At 48.3% G+C, this 16,538-nt stretch overlaps 1 pseudogene; it reads left to right on the top strand.

Moving 5' to 3' along the window:
* Nucleotides 1-543: 543 nt before the first annotated feature.
* LOC138929898 (HIG1 domain family member 1A, mitochondrial pseudogene) lies at nucleotides 544-851 on the top strand (annotated as a pseudogene).
* Nucleotides 852-16,538: the final 15,687 nt, after the last annotated feature.

Raw genomic sequence — 16,538 nt, 5'->3', positions numbered from 1 at the left:
CCCGCTTCTGTTACACTGCCTTGAGCTTAAAGTAGAATTTCTCTTGCTCGATCCCAAAGACGAGAGGATATGTGGAATCCCAAGAACCCGTATTTGTTGTATGTATTTTTTGCTTTTTTTTTTTTTTTTTTGAGGAGGGAGTGGTGGTGAATTCAGCATTAAAAAGAAAAATTGAAGTATGATTTTCATGCAGCAAAACACACATCTTAAAAAATACAGCTTTATCGAGGTATAATTGACATACAATAAACGGCACTTATTTAAATTATGCAATTTGATACGTTCTGACATATGCATCCACCCGTGCAACCGCCACCATAATCAAGATCGTGAATATATGCATTGCTCCCCAATGTTTCCTCACGCCCTCCCTTGCCATTGCTCCTGCCTGCCTGTCCCTGGACCCCATCCACAGGCAACCACTGATCTGCTTCCTGTCATTGTAGAATGGTTTGCATTTTCTACCGTTTAATATAAATGGACTGTCCCGGGCCGGTGCTCTCTTCCACCTTGGGTGACTCTCTTCCGCCTCAGGAAGGAAGATTCTTCAATCACTATGTCAAGCGACACAGATATTTCTCTTTCTTCATATGATGAAGATCAGGGATCTAAACTTATCCGAAAAGCTAGAGAGGCACCATTTGTCCCCATTGGAATGGCAGGTTTTGCAGCAATTGTTGCATATGGATTATGTAGATTGAAGAGCAGGGGAAATACTGAAATGTCTGTTCACCTGATCCACAAGCGTGTGGCAGCCCAAGGCTTGGTTGTGGGAGCAATGACTCTTGGTCTGTATCAAGGATTCTGGGCAAAACCTAAACTTTAGAAGAAGAGATGCTGTCTTGGTCTTGTTGCTGGTGCTTGCTTTAGTTAGACATCTCACACTGAGGTTATATGTTTATGCTGAAAATAAATTGGGTCAGACAAAAAAAAAAACTAATTGGAATCATGCAATAAGTACTCTCTGGCTTCTTTCAGCTTGATTATTTTGAGATTCATCCATGCTGTGTGTATCAGGGGTTCATTCCTTTTATTGATGACTGGTATTCTACTGTGTGGCTACACCACAATTTGTTGATCCATACAGTTGGTGGTGAATATTTGGGTTGTTTCAGTTTGGGGCTATGATAAATAAAGCTGCAGTGAACTTTCATGTACATATATTTTCATTTCTCTTGGGTAAGTACTCAGACTAGGTCATGGGGCAGGCATCTGTTTAATTTTTATAAGAAACTGCCAAGTCATTTTCCCAAGTGGTTATACCACTTTCTACTCCTATCTGAGATGTATGGGAATTCCCATCTCTCTACCTCCTTGCCAACTTTTGCTGTTATCACTCTTTTTAGTTTTAGCTATTCCAGCTACTGTGTGTGTGTATTTTAATTAAAATTTCTTTTCTATGCTTCCTTAAAATTTTATAAGGCACATGAGTGCATACATATGTAAAAATTCATCAGGTTGTACACTTAAGTTTTCTGCATTTTACTGGATATAAATTATTTCTCAATAAAATATTATAAAAAACTTTATAGGGAGAAGATTCCCTGGAAATGAAATCATCTTCTATTTATATTCCTGTAAGTGGCTTTCCCAACCAAGCAGGGACTCAGCTCTGGTAACTAACTGGTCCTTTAGGAAGGCTGGTGGTGAGCTGAGGCTTCAGGCCTGGGTAGGTGTGGCTCAGGTCAAGGAAGACAAGCTGGGACCCCGGGCTGGTGCCAACACAGGTGAGTCATCTGGGTTCCTGGATCCTGGAAAACTGTGCCTAGGGCCTTTTTGCGAGGTCCTTCTTTGATGTCGAAAAGATGAAAGCTTTACAAGCCATGACCACTCCCACCTGCAGATGGAGGTGGTAGCCCACTCCCAGTGGAGAAGGGTGGAGCCCTGTGCCCAGTGGTGGGGGTGGGGCATGAGCAGCGTGGGTGTGGGGGCAGGCTATCCCTTTGGGTCACTTTGTGGAGGCCAGTCCCAGACTCTGTTGCCTTCCCGAATGCCTTAGCACGAGCATGGCCCGGCTCCGCTGGCTTGGCCTGGTGCCCAGGTCATCTCTCTTTTTTAAAACATATTTTTTATTTATTTGGATGTGCGGGCTCTTAGTTGCCACATGCAGGATCTTTCATCTTTGTTGGGGCATTCGGGATCTTTTTTTTTTAGTTTCGGCATTAGAACTCTTAGTTGTGGCATGTGGGATCTAATTCCCTGACTAGGGATCAAACCCAGGCTCCTGAATTGGGAGTTCAGAGTCTTAGCCACTGGACCACCAAAGAAGTCCCTGCCTGGGTCATTTCTGAGTTTGCCTTTACACTTCTGTGCCTGTTCCACATCGGTGGCCCAGTGTACCTGGGTTGGGGGTTCCCAGTCCTGGGGCTGTGCCACCCACCACGCTGGTGGGAGGGTGTTTGGAAATGGGTCACAACTGCATGGGGTGAATGGGTAGGGACAGTGTGTGGGACAGCTCGGTGGAATGAAGGACTGTCCTACCCCAAAAGCTAACAGAGTGTTCCAGGTTGAGAAATGAGCTGGTTCTGATAGGTAAGAGTTAGTTGATTGCTTAAGCGGTAAATAATTCTATTCATTCAACATCTTGCGTTCATCTTGCGGTGTCCATCAGATCATTCAGATTTTTTTGGTTGTATCCATACTGCATTGCTGCTGCTGATTAAGAAATACATCTGGACTCTCAACAATGCACAAAATACTCTGCAGAGCTCTTATCTTCCCTTCCCCCCCACCCCCCCCCCGCCCCGCAGCAGAGCTCAGCTTGTGGGATCTTTAATTCTCTGATCAGGGATCGAACCTGGGCCCCCCAGCAGTGAAAGCAAGGGGTCCTAACCACTGGACCACCAGGAAGTTCCTCCAATCTTCCCTATCTTAAAGGTTACACTTCTGCCTTACCCTGTTTCTAAACTTTCTGGCATCAAAACATGGAGTATGAGAGATGTTTAAGGAACAGGATTGATTTCAAAAGCAATAACATCCTTTCTGAGTCTTATTTAGTTTTCATTTTCTTTTTTTAGGATTCATTTGGCACCCGGTATTTTAAGCAAACCCAAACCTCTCTGTGGGTCTTGACACGTAGCTAGAGGGGTGCTGAGATGGAAGAGTTCCGGTTAGCATGACCCATGCGAGTCTGGTGATGGTACAGAGAAGGGAGCTGCAGTTTTCTGACATTAAATATTAACACTGGATATTAATAATGAAGGCTGACAGTTCTTTTCGCAGTGGTGTTCTGAGTGTGTCTCTCCCCAGCCTGCGAGGCCAGCTGGCCCGGGCCCTTCCCCTGCCACAGCAATGTGGCTGGAGCCCCCTGCTCTCCGAGGTCAGGAGAGGTAAGGTAAACAACCCCGCATTGTCACCCACAGAGGCAGGGATCGCCTGCCTGGGCTGCTGAGCACAGCTCCGCTCCTTGTCTTCCCTCCTGTCCCCAGTGACAGGGAAGCAGCTGGTGGCGAAAGGAAAAGCAGGAGGTGGATCCCTGAGATGATGGAATGGACCATGGGCCCCCTGGGGCAGGAGGAGGAAACTGTCTCCCTGCTCAGAGGTCCCGGAAGGACCTGTGACCCCAGGGGAGCACTCAGATATAACCCCTCAGCTCCCCGGCGTGGCCCCCATTCCTGCCTTCTGCAGGCTTTGTTAGAAGCTGAGCAGTGTCTCTCTTCTGGGTCAGGAGGTCTCAGTTTGATTAAAGGGGTGGCAACATGGGTGCCAAGCAGATCTGGGCCATGCAGCCTCTGATGATGCAGATCTTGATGCGGCAAGAATCTGGCCTTGTAGACCTGTGCTATGCAAACCCGAGCCACGTAGACCCTGATCTTGCAGACACAGGCTGTGTAACCTTGCCTGGCCACCCTAGCTTCACGCCCGCATGCTTTTCTCAGCTCTGCTACCCTCCTGACTGGCTGAGCTCTGGTGACCTGTGGACAAAGGTATGGACACCCCGGCAGTCTGGAATTTCCATCAGGGAGCCCGTGCCTGGAACCGGAAAATGAAATACCCAGTGAGCTCTTCTGCCATAAAATGTACAAGGAATCAAATGTGAAATAGCCCCCATTTGGCACAGTCCATTTATGAATGACTGGGCATTCACTTTGCTTTCATAAAACCACATACCTCTGTATGTACATTTTCTCCTTTTCCTCCCTGCCCTGTGCTTGATGGTGGCGAGTTTAAATATGGCCCTTGGAGAGGCAGGGTTTTGTATATATTCTTGGGGGATCCAGGCCCACTTTAAAGCAGAGGCCAAAATCTGAGGAAGGTGTCTCAGCTTGGCACTAGTACCTCATTCTGAGAGAAAAGGTTTATAATCTGAGGAAGACTCATACTAGAGTCATTTTCTCTGAGGAAAATGGTGAAATCCAGGAAACCTCCAGTGACTAATTGTTCATGGCAACTTGCCGTGGGGAGCTAAGACCCTAGCCAGGATCTCTGGCTTACCTGCTGACTTTCTCCTTCTCAGTCAGCACCTGCCTGCCTTTGCTGTGAGACAGGGCCAGGCAGCTGAAGTGAAAGAGGAGGTGGGGCCCGAAGCCTCCATCAATGGTGGTAATTAATTGGGCTTGTGGTCGCCTTACACCTCTCATTTGAGGCTGTACAGGTGCTCCACAGACATAAATTAATTAGGCCTCCCACGCCTCCTGTGGGCCTGGACAGATGTTGGATTCCAGAGGCCCTGGTTTCCCCATCTTCAGGGCAGAGCGTGAGGGGTTTGGTCGGACAGTGACAAAAGCACTGTGCCACTGGATCAGTCCCTGCCCTGCCAAGGAGGGCTGGGCAATTGGGAATTTCCTGGAAACATGTTTGTTTGGCATTCCCAAGCCAAACCTTCATTCCCAGAGTGCACCTCTGTGGAGTGCTATGACTAGGCCTCATCCAGTGACCACCTGCTGGCTTTGGCATCTGAATGGAGGCTACTGCCTGCTCAGTCACTGACTCACAAATGAGTGCAAATGTGGAGGGTCAAGTTCCTCCTTGGATGTCAAGCCATGCAGGAGAAAGCAAAGTTTCTTTTCCCAAGCAAAAAAATTAATGAGTAATGGTTTCTGGAATTTCTCCTCAGAGAATATAACCTCGTCAGCTCTAGGCTTCTGGCTTCTGAACAATTGTTCTCAGTAATAATACAGAACCCCTTCATAATAATACATCCTTCTATGTGTTCAAGAAAGTAGCAATTTATTCCAGGCAAGACTGGAAAAAAAAAAAAGGTTGCCTTTATTCATCTTGATACCTGCCCACCCCAGAGATCAAGCAGTGAGGAGGCTGGTTAATCAGCTTAGGCTTTTTGGAGGTCTTTAACGAGCATCTATGGCATGCCCAGAAGTGGGGGCAGGCGTCATGAGGGAGACAGTAAAAAGGAGCTGTAAGAGCTGAGAATATTTTCTGGAAAGATCAGCCTTAAATACATGCCAAACTGGCTTTCCTTAAGTGCTCTTTTGAGAAAAATGAGGTGAATTGATGTTTGGCATCCATGTCAACCTCTGTTAGAGAGCTAAATAGGGCATTTCCAGACTCTCTTGCAGCTAGGGTTTGAGGTATGATGAGGTTCAGCCAATCAAACATTCTTGTGTGAAACCTGACTTTGGATCTCAGTGAAAGAGGGAGAGAGGCATGCCTTTTGTTGATGTGAATCACAGCTGAGGCCACATGGTTCTCAATCTGGCAGTGATGGGTTCTGATTATGTAATGGCTCCCTGATCATGACAGCTCAGTTCTGTGGTGTGACTTTGGGGGACTTTCCTGAAAGTTCAGCACAGAGTGGGTCTCTTCAGTCCTCCACATAGGCTTGTTAGCCTCTTAATATCCTACAAGGAATCCCTTTCTGTTGCAACTAGCTGGAGAGGATCGCTGGAGAGGATACTCTACAAGGAATCCCTTTCTGTTGCAATTAGCTGACCCCTGACTCACTTAGGCTTCCACTCTCAGATCCTCCAGTTCCTCCCCCATGCCTCTCCCACCATCCCACCCAATCTTATCTTTCTTATGCAGGTAACTCCTACTCATTCTTCAAGACTCAGTTCAGATGTTACCTCCTCCATGAAGCTTTCCTTGATATATATGTCACCTCTGCAGCCTGCCTGCCCCATGGCACCCAATGTGTCCCTTCACAGGCTTTTTCTTTGCCTTCTTCCTCCACTGCACTGTGAGCTGCTAGAAGCTAAGGACTGTCTTTTCTGGAGGTCCTTGGTGCTTAGCATCTTGCATGTAGTAGTTGCTCAAGAAAATTTCTTTTTTTGAATTAGAAAGCAACATACTGGACTTAGAGATTATCATACTAAGTGAAGTAAGCCAGACAAAGATATATCACTTATATGTGGAATCTTAAAAAAAATAATATAAATGGACTTATTTATAAAATAGAAACAGACCTACAGACATAGAAAACAAACTTATGGTTACCAGAAGGGAAGGGAGAGGAGGGATAAATTAACAGTTTGGGATTAACAAATACAACATACTATAATAAAATAGATATACAACAAAGTCCTACTGTATGGCACAGAGAACTGCATTTAATACCTGGTAGGACTGTGAAGAAAGCTGAGCGCCGAAGAATTGATGCTTTTGAACTGTGGTGTTGGAGAAGACTCTTGAGAGTCCCTTGGACTGCAAGGAGATCCAACCAGTCCATTCTGAAGGAGATCAGCCCTGGGATTTCTTTGGAAGGAATGATGCTAAAGCTGAAACTCCAGTACTTTGGCCACCTCATGTGAAGAGTTGACTCATTGGAAAAGACTCTGAAGCTGGGAGGGATTGGGGGCAGGAGAAGAAGGGGACGACAGAGGATGAGATGGCTGGATGGCATCACGGACTCGATGGATGTGAGTCTGAGTGAACTCCGGGAGTTGGTGATGGACAGGGAGGTCTGGCGTGCTGTGATTCATGGGGTCGCAAAGAGTCGGACATGACTGAGTGACTGAACTGAACTGAATTGAAGAAACTATAATGGAAAAGAACTGAAAAAGAATAGATTTATATATATCATGTATGTATAACTGAATCACTTTGCTGTACAGCAGAAATGAACACAAGATTGTAAAACAACTATAAAAGAAAGAAAACAACATACAGCAAATAGTCAGATGTGAAGTTGTGTGGTTCAGACCTCAGTTCAGTAAAGGGAGAGACCACCATTGCCTAGAGGAAATGGGAATGTCATGAGGGGAAGCAATGCTGACCCAGAAGCCAGGAGAGCCCCCTTTCTGGGTCTGGTTTCCTCGTCTAGAAAATGAACGGTGAGCATTCATTACTGATGGGTATTCCTCTGAATATGACTTTAAAATGTTACCTGGGAGACAAGGGTTCCATGAGCATGTGTGTTTGGGAAATGTTGGGTTCAGCAAAGTTAAACAGGTTTCTCTACTACAGAACTTCTCAGGACCTTGAATATGCTAGAGTACCTTGTGACTCTGGAAAATTCTAGCACGCAGGGTTGTATCAGTTTTCTTTTGCTTTGACAGTGCTAGAAAACCTCAATGGCCTACAATGATACATATTTCTTGCTCAAGTGTCTCAAATCTTCCGGAGATTGGCTGGGCACCCTCGTGGCTGGTGGTGGCTGCTTAGAGGGCCATCTGAGTTGGTTCTGGTTGGGATGCTTACAGCAGGTCTGCTCTGTCCCACCTGTACCCCACCCTCCAACAGCCTTCCTGGGCGTGTTCTTGTGATGGTGGCAGAGGCTCAAGAGAGCAAAGTCCCAGTTCACTGCAAACCTCTGCTTCCCTCAGGTCTCCAAGCATGTATCAGTCCACTGGCTAAGGGGTGAGCAGGTCACCTACCTGCCGTGGGAAGACACTGAAACTCCATGGGCAAGGGCGTGGGTTTCAGGAGGGGTCAAGAGTTGGGGTCACCTCTACTACACAGTGTTTCCCAAAGTCACCTAACCAAGGAACTCCTTTGCCTATCCCACTGGCTTCCACAACATATACTTTGGGAAATGCTTGAGTAGCAAGGCTTAACATCTTGTGCGGTTCTGATACCCTGATTCTGGACTCCGGCTTCAGAATCTGATAGCAAATCTGGGTGGAGCTCAGTGGATGGGATTTGACCAGAAGCGGCAGAAGAGGTGACTAGAGGCGGCTCCCTCGGAACCACGCTCTGTGGGTGAAGTTGTGATCAGATGGGGTACCTCCCAGCTATTCCCATGATACCCCTGTGCTTCACCTTCCCCTCCTCTCCCCACCAGTCATTTGTCTAACCCTTGCTGGGGATGAGCAGAATCCTCCTAGAAGCATCACTTTCTGAGAAACGTAGTTCTAGAACTGCATGGCTGTGCTGGGAAATTCAATTTTCCTGTGTTCTGTTGCTCCAGGAAGGTGCTGTCCAGAGACTGGAGTGAGGAACAGCTTTCCTGGGAATGGGCATGGAGCTTCTCACCTTCCCCCCAGCTCTAGGCCAGGGGCCAGGTTCCTGCCATGGAAGAGTCGGGGCTTTGGGAGCTGGGCCTACTCCCCTTCTCAACATATCTGGATACCTGCACTGCCCTCTTACCTCCCTGGGTTGGGGGTGAGGTCGGGGTGGGGTGTCTGCCTGTCCGTTCTCTACTGAGCTGAGCATCATAACTGCTCTGGACTTCACCCAACTGCCAAGTCCAAGTAGCAACTTAGCAGCCACACCCAGCACCCTGCAGAGTGACAGCGCTAAGGTGAGGTGGCCCTGAGCACTCACCCAGCACCTCTTTTAGTTTTCAGACTCAACTCATCCAGCAGCCCCGCCTGCCATCCAGTAGGCGCGGTGGAAATGCTTCCTGTTTATGACTCCCTGTCTTGTGTCCCCAGAACTTAGAGAGGTGGAGTTTCCGACCTGACACCCGGGGCTGCTTCAGTTTTATCAAAGCTCACCCGACCCCTTTTGTAAATGCCCTGTGGCTTTTGGGGGTGGTGGTGGGTGAGTTCCGGGCAGGGGGTTGCTGGCAGCTTGGGTTCCCTTTGGGGCACATAAATTTGGCCTTGTTAAGGAAAGCTGCAGGGACGCGAGGATGAAGGTGATCAGGTTACAAAAGCACACTGGGCCCCGATGGCTTCGTAGGAGGCCTGGGGCACACAAAAGGCCTCGGGTCTGGGGCGGGCTAGGTGGGGGAGGGGCTGAGGCCCAGCTGGTCACCTCCATAGGCCCTCAAAGGGCCCGCCTACCCAGAGGACACCCTTCATTTTAAGTAGATCCGAAGGGCAGGGGCCCAGGCAAAACCCCACCAGAAACACCTGTTGCTCTCTCTGAGTGGGGAACACTTGGAAATGTGGTGAGGTTATGATTTTATCAGAAATACATGCAGCGAAATGTGTACATAGAAAAAATACTGAAAGGAAACACAGGGTTATGTTACCAGTGGAAAATCCTTAGCTTCCGATTATAGGTAATTTACATTTCTTTTTTATACTTTTTTGGTGATTTCCAAATTTTCTACAGTGACTACAAGTTATTATTAAATTTGAACACAAAGTGATGGAAAAAAGAATAGAGGGAATGGCATAGTCATGTTTTTTGAGAAATAATTGTTCTGTAATGCAGGAGGCCTGGACCAGGGTGGGGAGGGGAGGTGGTGCTAAGTGGGGTCTAGAGACCCACCTGCATAGGGGTCTCTAAGTGGCTGGTGGCTGTGTGCCCAGGGGTTTCTTGACACCTGCACGGTTACCTGCTTCTCTCTTGCTGGCTCAATGGCCAGGCCCAGCTCAACCCTAGCTGATCTGAGCAGAAGGAAGAAGCATCCTGTAGCATGGAAGCTTGTCTGAGCTGTAGGCCCTGACAACGACCACATCTAGGGAGGAGGGAAGCAGAGACAGCCTGGCTTGCCAAGCCCCAAGACATGAAATTAAAAGATGTTTGTTCCTTGGAAGAAAAGCTATGACACACCTAGACAGAGTATTGAAAAGCAGATACATCACCTTGTTGACAAAGGTCCGTATAGTCAAAGTTATGGTTTTTCCAGTAGTCATGTACAGATGTGAGAGCTGGACAATAGAGAAGGCTGAGTGCCAAAGAATTGATGCTTTCGAGCTGTGGTGCTGGAGAAGACTCTTGAGAGTCCCTTGGACTGCAAGGAGATCCAACCAGTCCATCCTAAAGGAAATCAACCCTGAATACTCATTGGAAAGTCTGATCTGAAGCTGAAGCTCTAATACTTTGGCCACCTGATTCGAAGAGCCCACTCATTGGAAAAGACCCTGATACTGGGAAAGATTGAGGGGAGGAGGAGGAGGGGATGGCAGAGGATGAGATGGTTACATGGCATCACCGACTCAATGGACATGAGTCTGAGCAAGCTCCAGGAGATGATGAAGGACAGGGAAGCCCGGCGTTCTGCAGTCCATGAGGTTGCAAAGAATTGGACATGACTGAGTGACTGAACAACAAATTCACACAACAGGTTAGTAGACAGCAATAAAAAGGAGTAAACTCTGGGGTCGCACAGAGTCGGACACGACTGAAGCGACCTAGCAGCAGCAGCAGCAGCCGCCCATGCAACAGCATGGAAACTTTCAGAAACATAATGTTGAGCAAAAGGAACTGGAGACAAAAGAACACAAATTGTACATTTCAGTGATTATAAAGTTCAAAGTCAGGCAGAACTAGTTTATGCTGTTGAAAGCCAGGACAACAGTTAGCCTTGAGGGTGCAGAGTAGCCGCTGGAAGGGCCCCCAGGAGGCTTCTTGAGTGTTGGTCATGCTTCTTGACTTGGTCTGGAGGCTGGGGACACGGGTATAAGTTCATTTAGTGAAATGTCACCAAGCTGTACACGTATGACATGTGCACTGTACTTCATGGACATTTTGCTTGAATTAGAATTTATTTACAAAAATCCCTTGGGCTGCTGTATGGAGAATTGGATGATGGGGGAGGGTAGAGGCAGGCAGACTTGTGAGGTGGCTGGGCTACCAGTGAGAAAAGAGACGAGGGAAGCGGGGAGGCAGGAAGGTAGGAAAAGGTAGAGCTCTTAGTGCCACTGATGGGCTGGTGAGGCTGTTCAGAGGTTCTGAGGGCAGTGGGAGAGGCCCCGGGAACACTAGGACAGAGCTGTGGATGCCAGGCAGCCTGTCCCTCACAGCCAGTGTTTTCTGGGGACATTGTGAAAGAAACAACACAGCATTCCTTTCTTAGAGACTGTATGCCCCCATCAGCAGTGGATGAAAGTTCTAGCTCCTCCATATCCTGATAACACTTGATAGATATGGTTGAAGGATCTTAAAAAAATTTTTTTTTAATTTAATTTTTTTATATGGACCATTTTTTGAAGTCTTTATTGGATTTGTTACAATATTGCTTCTGTTTAATGTTTTAGTTTTTTGACTGCGAGTCATGTGCAATCTTAGCTCCTCGACCAGGGATTGAACCTGCACCCCCTGCATTGGAAGGCAAAGTCTTAACCACTAGACCGCCAGGGAAGTCTCTAAAGGATCTTTTTAAAGCATAAATCAGGTCATGTTGTTGTCCTGTTCAAAACCCTCCAAAGATTTCCTGTATCACTTAAAATAAAATCCTCACTGTTTACTTGGTCTATAACCGCATCCCTACCTCTTTCGCAAGAGGCTGAGCGTGGTCTTGCCTCAGGACATTTGCACTTGCTATGCTCCTCACACCCAGCTCTTTGCATGTCCATTTTTTCTCATCATTCAAGACTCAGTATGTTTTGGTTACTGTTGCTTCATGAGCCACTGTAAAACCTCAGGACACGAAGGAAGAGTTTTATTATGTTCATGGATTCTGGGAGTACAAGAGTACAGACAGAGCACAGCAGATTGGCTTGCTTCTGCTCCAGCATGGGTGAGAAAGCATGAAGTCTGGGGGTGACGTGCAGCTAGGCTCTGGACTTACCTGGAGGCTCCAGGCACCTGCATTGGGAAGGCTTGAACCCTCAGTTTATCTGGGACGGTTTAGCAGAGTACCTCCGCGTGGCCCCTCTTACTCCTTGCACTTCCTCACAGCATGGCAGCCTCAGGCTAGTCACACTTCTCACATGGCAGCTCATGGCTTCACTGTGGGTGTTCTTGGAGACCAAGAACTCCATGACCTTTTGCCACCTTGCTTTGGAATTCTCCTGGTGTCACTTCTGATGCACTGTATTGGTTGAACTAGTCAGAAGCATGCCCAGATCGAAAAGCAGAGGACGTAGACCTCACCTCTCAGTGGGAGGAATGTTAAAGAATCTTGTGGCCATTTTTTTAAGGCCATGACACAAGCCGAATATCCTTCCCTAACCACACTGCCTAAATCGGAAGCCCCTGTTCCGTATTTACCATGTTTCTCTATTTTATCTTCCTTATAGCACTTATCAGAACCTGAGGCTATTTTACTTCATTATTACAAGTTTATTTTCTGTCTTCCCCCACTGGAATAGAAGTTCCAGGACAGCACATACTTGTTTATATTTTTTCTTTACACTTTTATATCACTAGTGGGTAGAACAGTACCTGAAACATAGTGGGAGCTTGGTAAATATTTGTTGAAAAAAATGATAAAGTGGTAAGCATGTGAGCTGCTGTATCAGCAGAGGATGGCTTTGTTTTTTATTTATTTCTTTGGCTGTGTCGAGTCTTAGTTGTGGCACATGGAATCTTAATAGCTTCATGTGGATCTTTCACCTTGGGGCACGGACTCTAGTTTTGGTTCATGGGCTTAGCTCCTCTGCGGGACGTGGGATCTTAGTTCCCCGACCAGGGGTTGTACCTGCGTCCCCTGCACTACAAGGCAGATTCTTAACCACTGGACTATGAAGGAAGTCCCAGGGGATGGCTTATTTTTTTGAGGAGTCCAGTAAAGGCTTTTTGGAGGAGGTGACAGAAGCTGAACTTTGAAGAACTAGAAGGTGTGTAGCTGGTGGGAGGGGAGTGGTATATTCCGGAAAGAGATCAGTGGCTGTGAAGGCGCTAGGACCTGGCACATGGGATCCAGCTAGGTGCCTCCTGGAGGGACTTGCTCAGTATGAGTAGGGAGGCACTGGGTGGAGATGAAGGTGGAGGGGTGGTGTGGGGGGCAGACTGTCAGAGCTGCAGCACAAAGGCCAAACTGGTTTCACTCGTGATGGCTGTGGAAAACCCCATGCATAATTTTAAGCTGATCTTAAATGATGGGATCGGATGAGTTTTTCTTCAAAGGTCATTTCTTACAGATGGAGTGTTTTTCCCATGGGGTGGGGGGAGGGGTCCAAGGTGCACTTGAACAAGGCCTTGCATGTAGCCCCCGATCCCTGCTCCCCTCATTAAGTCGCAGATAGGCCTTCTGTCCGGGCTGCAGCAAAAGGTCCGGGCGGCCCAGATCTGGGAACTGACTTGCATCCCGGGCCTCCTGGGGATGGGAGGAGCTGAAGTTCATCTCTTGGTTTCACTGAAACAAAGAGAGAAGCTGCTGACAGAGATCCTGTTGTTGTTGTTGTTTAGCTGTTAAGTCCTGTCTGGCTCTTTTGCAACCCCATGGACCACATCCTGCCAGGCTCCTCAGTCCATGGGATTCTCCATGCAATAATACTGGAGTGGGTTGCCATTTCCTTCTCCAGGGGCTCTTCCTGACCCAGGGATCAATGTCTCCTGCATTGGTAGGCAGATTCTTTACCACTGAGCTACCTGGGAAGTCCAACAGAGATCCTACCCCTTAACAGTAACCCTTTACAGTATTAACAAAACCCAGTATGTGGTGTCTGGGGCTCGCTTCAAAGCATCCTAGGGTTGGGATGTGTGGGGTAGGACTGACCCTGGGTTGCAGGTTGTTGAAGCTGGTGATGGGTCCCAGCAGTTCCTTGTAATATTTCCTTGATTTTTGAATAATTCTGAGATTCTCCATAATGAAAAGTATAAGAAGATATCACATTCACTTCAGTAAAATCCTAGTCTCCCCTCTTTTCTCTTCCTTTTGAAAAACTCATTGTGTTGGGTACATTCCTTCCGAATAACTAAAAACAGTATCTCTTGACCATAATGTCAGGGTAACAGCAAGATTATTAGCAACTCACAGAGGATGTGAAAACAGTAATCTTGTTTTTCAACTTATTGTAGTGACTTAATGTTCATATATTCTAAAGTGTAGGAAATGAATGTTGAAAGTGTATACTCCAACACAAAAGCTATTATTTTTAACGTTCAAGTTTATGTAGAGTACAAAAGTGTCAACTTTCATAAGGCAAGCAAGGAGACTAAACTTTATTGTTTCAGAGGATTTAGGAACAGACTCTAGATCTGAAGGCAGTGTCTTTCATACCCAACTGAGTACACCTAGGTTTCCTTAGACTGAAAGTTTGGGGTTGTGACAGTTGTGAGGACAGAGAATGGCAGTTACCATTTCTACAAAGAGCTCAGTCCACAGTGATGAGATTTCAATGCCTGTGTTTGGATATACCCTTTCCAACATGGCCACCAGTTTCAACATGGCTGCCATTAGTGCTATTGAGTGCCTATCAGAGACTGCTACTGTTCTCCGAGTTCTGAGGGGAAACTGTTCTCAGGTTGTGCGAAGCTTCTCTTCTAAAGGAGCTGTTCAATGGGTCTGTGTACGAGGGTACAAAGATACATACTTTTGAGGATGCCCCAAAAAACTGGGGGGAAGAAGTTAGGTTGAAGCTCTAGAATGAAACATCCAAACAACGTCACAAGGTTGACTACCTTGGCTCTGCGGGCTCCATTGCTGGTGGGAAGTTTGTAGAAGCCACAGCCAGGGCCTTCCCAGAGACAGGCCATCTTAGGAGTGAGGGGTGGCAGGTATCTTCACTGAGTCCCATTAATGCTGACGCGTTGGTGTAGGGGGAAGAGGATGGCTCCAGGCATAGGACCAGGGTATGGGTGGCATGCTGAAGTTACCTCAGTCAGCAGACTGCTCCTCTGACAGGCCAGTGACGAGCCTGGGGAGCCTGGGGCCCCGTGTGAGGGTAGGCCTCGGTATAGAAGGGGTTCTAGGAGCAGAGAAGTCCAGACGACCAAGGCTCATGGTTCACATCTCTTCAAGCAGACATCAAGAATGAAGAGTAAAGACCCCTGCTCAAGGTTTCTGGGGAAGGGGAGGTCTTCAGGAGGCTCATTTGTGCTGTGGAATTGTGAGCATGGGACTCGGGCCCTTCACGGGGTGGGAGGGTCCTACCGTGCGCTGGCCAATCCCAGCGTAACCTGTGCAGTCACAGCAAAGGCCTGAGAGGTTCCCCTTGGCCCTCTCCCTGCCCCACCTGCTCTCAGGGGAGCCTCCTATCTCCCGGTGCTTCAGGGCCTCAGGGGCAGTGGCTCCCCTGGGGAGGTAGCTCAGTGCTGCAGCTTTCCAGCCTACAAATGACTCAGCTCCCTTCCTCACTCATTGCCCTGAGCTAGATCACGTCAGGATCCAGCTCAGAGCCCTCCCCTGGCTCCCCACGGCCCTCAGATAAAAGCTCAAGTCCTGAGACTTCCCTGGCAGTCCAGTGGTTAAGACACAGCACTCCCAATGCAGAGGGCACCAGTTTGATCCCTGGTTGGGGAACTAAGATCGTGCATGCTGCAGAGTGCAGCTGAAAAACCAAGTCAAAGCAAACAGCAGCAGCAGCACGCTCAAGTCCTTCCTCTGACTGACAAGGCCTCCCTGGTCTGGCCCCTCCTCTCTAACTCCCCCCGCCTCGCGCCCTGCGATGCAGGCCCCTGCCCCAGCCCGCTCCAGCCACACCGGCCTCACTGTCATTTCTGGAACGCACTCAGGCCCTTTGCACTAACTATTCCCTCTGCCTGGCACGCACTTCTTCCAGATATCCCTCACCCCCTGCGTTGCTTCCTCACCTCCTTAGGTCTCCTTTCCAGACAGGCCTTCCCCAACCATCCTGCTGAAATCACAGCGGCCCCTCCCCACCATCCTGCTTCCTGCACTACCCCTCCTCGCCCCACTCCATAGCCCTTACCGTTATGTGCGGTGTGACAGGTTCGATGTGTTTTTGTTTATTGTCTGTCTCCCTTTGTTCAACAGAAAGTCTAAGCAGGCAGGGACTTTTCTCTTCTTTCTTTCTTTTTGGCCATGCCATGTGGCATATGGGATCTTAGTTCCCTAATCAGGGATCCAACCCGTGCCCTCTGCATTGGGATTGTGAAGTCTTAACTCCCCTGGACTGCCAGGGGAGTCCCCGAGTTTTCACAACTTTCATTCACTGTTCCTTCTGCAGAGCTCAAAACAGTGCTGAGCACGTGGAGGCGTGTGGTAAACACTTGTTGAGTGAATGAATGAATGAATGTTTGAAAGCACTCATCCTGGCACCTTTGGGCCCTTGCTCTTTCTTGGGCCCTTTCCCTCAGGTGCAGATTGACCTTGTCCCCGATCAAGCCTCTCCCTGCCTTCCCTCTGCTGTCTCTCTCTGCCATGTCGCCAGCGTTCTGGACCCACTGCCCCCTCATTGTGACCTCCACCGTGCCCCTGATAGTGCTTCCTGTTGGCCGGGACAGCCCACATGCCCCATCCCACTGCTCTCCCACCTTGCCCCTTGGCTCCCACCCACTCCTCAGATCCTCCAGCCCTTGTGGCTCTTCTCCACGCTCTCATGTGTCCCCTCCCCACTTCCCCTGCACACTCCCTCCTGGGGCCTTAAAGGTGTTCTCTGCCTCCCACTGCTGCCTCC

Source organism: Ovis canadensis, chromosome X, assembly GCF_042477335.2.
Source record: "Ovis canadensis isolate MfBH-ARS-UI-01 breed Bighorn chromosome X, ARS-UI_OviCan_v2, whole genome shotgun sequence".
Taxonomy (NCBI): Eukaryota; Metazoa; Chordata; class Mammalia; order Artiodactyla; family Bovidae; genus Ovis; species Ovis canadensis.
This window is presented reverse-complemented; position numbering and strand designations above follow the sequence as displayed.